Genomic DNA, 7,585 nt, shown 5'->3' with positions numbered 1-7,585 from the left:
TGAAATCTACTCCTGGCACAGAATTTCCAGAGGGTTAGATTCATTCGTTCGTTTGCTGTGTTTGTACCATCCTTCAACTCGTGCTGTTGTTATGGGTGTTGTTATGGGTGTTGTGTGGGGGTGGAATGATTGTGGATGCTCCCCAGTGAGAGGAGGGAGCTCCAAGGGTGGGGAGTATATTGGGCTGCCCCCACCTTTTGGTGAGTGCGTAAGTTGGGGTGGTAGCAGCAGAAGCGGGAGTGATGCTGAGACCTATACACACAGACTCGTGTGTTTGGTGGGCGGGGTTGTTTTGTCTTCCTTTTAATCTGTTACTAGCGATTGTGATTTATTATGTTAATTATTTTAGGTTATATTAATGTTTAAGATTCTTTTAATGTTTTGTACTGTCTTAAATGTGTAATTTGGTTTTTATGATGTTTATTGTTAATGTTAAGATGTTAATCTTTAAGAAGGTTTCTTTTAAATGTTTTAGATTGTTTCTTTTAAATGTTTTGTATTGTTTTAAATGTGTAAGTATGAAGTGGTATACAAATTAAATAAACTAAATAAATAATAAATAATAATAAAATAAATCTTCCTGCCTATGATGGTCTACACCAGGGATTCCCAAACTTCCCCCCCCCATGGACCACTTGAAAATTGCTGAGGGTCTTGGCATTTTTCTGTCTCTTGCAGCAATTGTAATGTGCTGTGCTAGATGCTGTATGATTTAGAATTGCATTTGTATTGCTCGTTTTAGTTCTTGTTGTATTCCATAGATTTCAAACTGTAATACAATAAAATGCAATATACGAAATAAAAGAAGCAATAAAATAGAATTAAAAACCAAAAAGAATATTTAATGAGGATATGCCACGGACCACGTAAATGAAGCTCACTGACCGCTGGTTGTCCACGCACAACCACTTGGGAACCCTTCGTCCATAACAATAATAAACATAAGATCATAAGAACAGCCTGCTGGATCAGGCCAGTAGCCCACCTAGTCCATCCTCCTGTTCTCACAGGGGCCAGCCAGATGCCCCCATGGGAAGCCCACAAGCAGGACCTGAGCAGAAGAGCATGCTCGCCTCCTGCTGTTCCCAGCAACTGGTATTCAGAAGCATACTGGCCTCCAGCAGTGGAGGCAAAGCATAGCCATCAGGGCCAGTAGCCACTGATAGCCTTCTCCTCCATGAATTTGTCTAATACTCTTTTACAGTATGGACTCCCTTCAAGTTGATTCCGACTTATGGCGACCCTGTGAATAGGGTTTTCATGGTGAGCGGTATTCAGAGGGGGTTTAACATTGCCTTCCTCTGAGGCTGAGAGACAGTGACTGGCCCAAGGTCACCCAGTGAGCTTCATGGCTGTGTGGGGACTCGAACCCTGGTCTCCCAGGTTGTAGTCCAACACCTTAACCACTACACCACACTGGCTCAATCCTCTTTTAAAGTAATCAGATTTGGTGGCCATCTCGCTTCTAAAACAATTGAAATGTAAGTGCAAAATAACTTAATAAACTAAAAGCCACGAAGTCATAAAAGCAGCGTAAGGGTTGAAATTGTCTCTAAATGGCTTGGGGAATATAGGAAATGGACACTAGCCAAACCTCTCTAGACAGAATGTTCTATAACTGGTCTGGTCAGTGCCTGGCTGGAAGACTGCCTGGGAACTACAGGTATGACGATGTGGGTTTCTACGATGAAAGAAAGGTGAGTATAAATGTAATAAATAAATAAATAAACGGGGGGGCCACCACCGAGACATTCCTGCTCCGGCAGCCACTTGCCTCAGCTCAGATTGCAGAGGAACCTGCAACTAACCCTTTGTTGAAGGTCTTAATGTATAGGTAAGTACATATGGAGGCTAAGTTGTGACAAGGACAAGGAGCAGGTGGCCCAGCACAGCCGTATTATGATCATAATTTTTATATTGTCTTATGTGAAAGGCTTAAAGGGTTTGGTTGATTAAGTGATATATCAGTCTTGTCAAATAGAAATAAATAAATAAAAATCCCTGTCCGTTTGGAAATCTAGCAGCTGTAATCTGCGCTCACTCTAGTTTCCACACAGCGCTCAAAGGCAGCCCCATCTATAGCACTGAGGCTCCTCGGCCGCCTTCAACAGCTCCTCATCCCTCCCTCTCCACAACAGCGCTGCCGGAGTGGAATAATAAGTTATGCAGTGCTGAGACTTCTTGGCATAATGTGCTTGGCTTGCCAAACCTCTTGCAGTCCCAGCGACTTATGGTTTGCTGTTGCTGTTTTGATGTTTGAGCACCACACATGCATGCACGGAGCTAGACCAGGGACTCCACATTCAACTGGGCCATAGGCTTTCCTTTAACAGAGAGAAACCTGTGCAAGCCAGACCTCGACTAGGGCCCAATTTCCATAGCGTGTCTTGGAAATGAATGCTCAACTGACACAAGTTGTGGTGCTTTCGCTGTTCTTCCCTGCATCAGGCGCGCTGGAACAATCTTCTTCCCTGCATCCCCCTCTTTGCCATATCTTTGGCCTCTGCTCTGTTCCTCGACCCTTGTGGCAGCTCTCCCGACCAGCCAGACTTGTTGTGCATGTTGCCAGGACAGAGCCACCTCTTTGACCAACCCTCCCAAGCTGCTTTTCTTTGATCACCTTGTGCTGGGGTCAGCCATTCACTGGCCTGTGGCTCAGCAAGGTGTGAAGAACTCTCACAAGCCCAACCCTGCCGGCTGTGTCCTTGTTAAGGGAGAATTCAGACAGGAGGTGGAAAGGACAAATGCAAGTGCAGGTGCTTCTTGCAGCTGCTTGCAATGTGTCCGTTCACAGGCTGCTTCTAGGATCGGAAATATTGACGTGGTTTTATTTGTTTCTGAGCATTTCAGCCCCACTCTTGAGATCACCGGGAAGATGTGCAAATTTTCAAATGAACAATAATTTTAAAAAATATTTATTTATTACTTGATTTATATCCAGCCTTCCCTCCCAGCAGGAGCCCAGGGCGGCAAACAAAAACACTTTAAAACATCATACAAGCAGACTTTAAAATACATTAAAACAACACATCTTTAAATAACATTTTTAAGACAACTTTTTTTAAAAAAAGGTTAAAAACATATTGGTTTTTTAAAAAAAGGTTTAAAAACGTATTAAAAAGCAATTCCAACACAGACTGGGGTAAATTCTAAGGCACCCTTCATCCGGTGGATCGGAAGGCAGGATATAACAATAAAAAATACATATACTTATAATAGCCTGTTGTTCAGCTCCAGCTAGACATGTAAGACCCTCAAGCAGCTCTCTCGTAGGAACACAGGAAGACGGTTTAAACTTACTGAGTCAGACCATGGTTCATATCGCTCAGTATTTCCCGCACTGACTGGCAGCAGCTCTCTGGGGTTTTAGGCTCTCCGCCCTACCTGGCGATGCCAGGGATTCAGTCTGGGACCTTCTGCATGGCAAGAGGTGCTCTGCCACTGAGCTACGACCCTTCTCTCCAGACTCCACTTTATGCCCTAATTTCCCTGCTAAGAACAGCCTTGCACTTCCTCCCTTAACAGGCGGCGTTTGTTCCAGACCTGGTTTCCAGGGTCTCTACACATTTGGGCAAATATATAGGTACTCTGTGCATTTAGGCAAATTCCTTTTAAGTCTCTTGCCACACCTCTGTTGCAGCGCCTCTTAAATGGACACACAGACAGTGCTGTGTAATAGCTGCTAGCAGTAACCCTCACAAATATTATATAGATAATATTATAACAATATAATATATTATAATATAATATTATATATTATAATATTATTATATAATATTATATTGATAGTGGTTAGAGTGTTGGACTACGACCTGGGAGACCAGGGTTCGAATCCCCACCCAGCCATGAAGCTCCCTGGGTGACCTTGGGCCAGTCATTGCCTCTCAGCCTCAGAGAGAGGCAATGGGAAACCCCCTCTGAATACCGCTTAGCAGGAAAACCCCATTCATAGGGTCGCCATAAGTCGGGATCGACTTGAAGGCATTCCATTTTTTTTTCCAAAGAGTGTGAGACCCTCACAGTGAAAAAGTGTGTGTGTGTGTGATGCATTAACACAGCAAAGGCCTAACACCTTACCTTACCTTGCCCTTTAAGTAGGCCCCAATCCACACTGGCGAGCACCAACCAGGCACTGGCTCCTGAGGATACCATATGGGGGACAACATCTGGAGGTTCCACCTGGTCTAGAAGAAGAAGTTCGGCGGGGGGGCTCTCATTCCTCTGCTGGACAGGAGGGAATAAACAGCCTGCTTTGTCATATTTTGCCATTGCTACCAACCAATATTATTGCTGGGTGCCACCTCAATCTCCGAGCGGTGAGAGACTTCGCTGGGTTGGCATTATGCCACATCTTTGCCCTCCATCATGACTTGAGAAATGATTTCTCCAAGAACTAATGAAGGGCTTGGATGCTTTAATTTGTTTTCTCAGATTAGATTCTGAAAATAACCTAAATTACTCTAATAAGCAGTTAAGTCCCTGTGGAGGAACTGGATAAAATGGAGCAAAGGCGAGGAAGCAAAGGTGATGGGAAGGAGCTCACTGGACCACGGGGGGGGGGGGGGGAGAGTGATAAATATTGTGGTTCTGGAAACCTGTCTTTCTGGAAAGACAAAATGTAAAGGCTACATGCGTTGTATGTGGGGCACACTTTTGCCTCCTTGACCCCTGATAAAGAGCACAGCGATATAAAGCTGGTGGGGATTAGGCAGTTCTAGCCTGCAGGGAGTTTGGGCCCTCTGAGAGTTAGTTTGTGCACTGTTTCCCACTAAGAGTGAGGAACCTCCAGCCTGCTGTCCTCCCCCCCAGTCCCGCTCTGCTTGGGTGGGTGGGGGTCACATCTTTGCTCTGCCCAGTTTCCTCTGGCATCGCCCAGACGGTCCGAACATATAAAACAGATTCTGGCCTGCTTGCATTGGCTGCCTGTATGTTTCCAAGCTCCATTCAAGGTGCTGGTTTTGACCTATAAAGCCTTACATGGCTTGGGACCACAATACTTGATAGAACGCCATGAGCTAGAGGGAGCCCCAGCTGACAAAGCATCAAGGCAGCCTCAAGGCGAGTTAAGCAGCAGAGCGAGTTCGGCAGCAGGGCGAGGAGGCCAGGGCCCCCCACTCTGCCCTTCTGTTCCCTGACCTCAACTAAACCACAGTCTCCAACCTACTGACGTAATAAACCTCAAAAAACCTTGTTTTTCCCAGCATTGTCTTTTCTAGTGAATCATGTCTTCTCATTACGTGTCCAAAGTATGATAACCTCAGTTTCATCATTTTAGCTTCTAGTGAGAGTTCTGGTTTAGTTTGTTCTAACACCCAATTATTTGTCTTTTTCGTGGTCCATGGTATGCGCGAAGCTCTCCTCCAACACCACATTTCATTTTTTCTTATCTGCTTTTGTCCCTGCAACTTTCACATCCATAGAGATCGGGAATACCATGGTCTGAATGATCCTGAGTTTAGTGTTCAGCATTACTAAGTGGAAGAAATCAATCCCGACATTGCCTGGAAGCAGTAGAGAGCTACAAAGCAGGCAGCTCAGAATCCATTAATTTGTCCAGTGTGAAGGGGGAACAGCTGTCCCTGGGACCGCCTGTCCCAGCGTGACCTCTGCCTACGCAGGACAGGAATTCCAAACAGTGACTAAATTCTCCACAGTCGGTTGCACATGCCAAGAAGTAATCTCATTATGCTTTATGTCAGCAGTGTTTATTAGCATGCCGTTTCTTTCTTTCTGGAAAGCAATCCATTTTGCTGCATGGCATCTGGTATTAGGGGTTCAGTGCACGTACCTGGTATATGTTAAGCCTGGTCTCACTCCTCTCAAAGATAGTTTTTGAATTCCTGCTGAACAAAAAAGGTTTCAGGCCCAAAGGATTTTGGTATCTTGACTGAGGAATCCTTTGGGGGAACCGAGGTACATCACCGTGCGGAGAAAGATTAGCGCGGTCCACTCAGTGAACCATTTGCAGTTGCTGCCAAAAGCACACGACTGCGTGGAAAAACTTAGCTGTGCAAACCAGACAAATGGATGGAATCTCTAGCAAAAAGCACAACCCACTTTTGTCACTGAAATCACCAGAATTAACTGGTTATTTCCCCAGGCGATGTTTAGAATGTTGCTAATGTCTGAAACACTTTCACTTGTGAAAACTGCTATCACTGGATTAGATTTTAGCCAGTTTTAGTTATAAAGCTAGGAATGTCTTCTAACATGAAACTGCTGATATACAATCTATTAGGAAATTTGATTCTGCAGAATTTGGACTCAATCAAGACTGGGAGAGTATCATTTCCATTAAAAAAAAATAAGGGTGATTCTCCCTCTTTAATAAAATAATAAAAATTTATTTAGCAGACGCCCATCTGTCCGACTGAACGGACACTCTGGGCGACGTACAATATAAAATACAATCTGCTCATATACATAATCATCACATTATTAATATCATAACATCTCATCTGAAGACCATCTTACATTAATACAATGTAAAACCTAACCCACCCCAGAGATCCCATAGGCCTGCCTGAAGAGCCAGGTCTTCAAGGCTCGGCGAAAAGTCAACAGGGAGGGGGCATGCCGAAGGTCAAAGGGAAGTAAGTTCCAGAGGGTGGGGGCCACGATCGAAAAAGCCCTCTCCCTGGTCCGCACCAACCTAGTTGTCTTAGTCGGTGGGACCGAGAGAAGGTCCTGTGAGGCTGATCTTGTTTGGCGGCATATTTGGTGATACTGGAGGCGCTCCTTCAGATAAACTGGGCTGGAACCGTATAGGGTTTTAAAGGTTAAAACCAACACCTTGAATTGGGCCCAGTATACAACTGGCAACCAGTGTAATTCAATCAACACTGGGGTGATATGATCGCGGCGGCGGGTCTGCTTTATTAAGCTTTAGGTATTAAACTAGCACGGCAAGATAGTATTACCCCCAATCACTGTCTTTTTGAATGTTTGAATGGACTACTCTTTTCTAATCCTCTATACATTTGGGCTTTACATAAGTCAGCTGTTACTCTTTGCATTTTATTGCCTTCAGTCCTCACTATTTGCAAACTGCCTTTTCAAAACTTACCTTTGTATGTGTATGTGTACTTTTAACCCGCCAAAAGATAACCCTTGATGCATCTGATTAAGTGGGCCTTTCCCCATGAGAGTCAATGTTGCATGTTGTTTCCAATATAAGTCCCATTCAGAGCAGACCCATTGAAATTAACGGGCCTAAGTTAGCCATGTCTACTAATTTCAATGGGTCTCCTCCAAGGAGGACTTGCACTGCATACAAGCCATTGCTTTGTCTTCAGGTGGTCGCAGGACTCGTTTAGTTGCAGATATCATAGGAGCGTAAGAGCCTGGCTGCTGGCTCAGGCCAAAGGGGGCCCACCTAGTCCAGTGCTGTGTTCTCACAGTGGCCACCCAGATGCCCTAATGGGAAGCCCACAAGTAGGACCTGAGTGCAAGAGCATGCTCCCCACTTCTCATTCCTGACAACTGGTATTGAGAGGCATACAGCCTCCAACAGTGGAGGTGGAGCATAGGCTTGTAGCCATAGCCAGAATACACACCACTTGGCTAGATGGTCCAGTGATCTGAC

Source organism: Rhineura floridana, chromosome 16 (genome assembly GCF_030035675.1).
Source record: "Rhineura floridana isolate rRhiFlo1 chromosome 16, rRhiFlo1.hap2, whole genome shotgun sequence".
In the NCBI taxonomy this organism is placed as follows: Eukaryota; Metazoa; Chordata; class Lepidosauria; order Squamata; family Rhineuridae; genus Rhineura; species Rhineura floridana.
The sequence above is the reverse complement of the archived record's forward strand: the minus strand, read 5'-3'. Positions refer to the sequence as shown.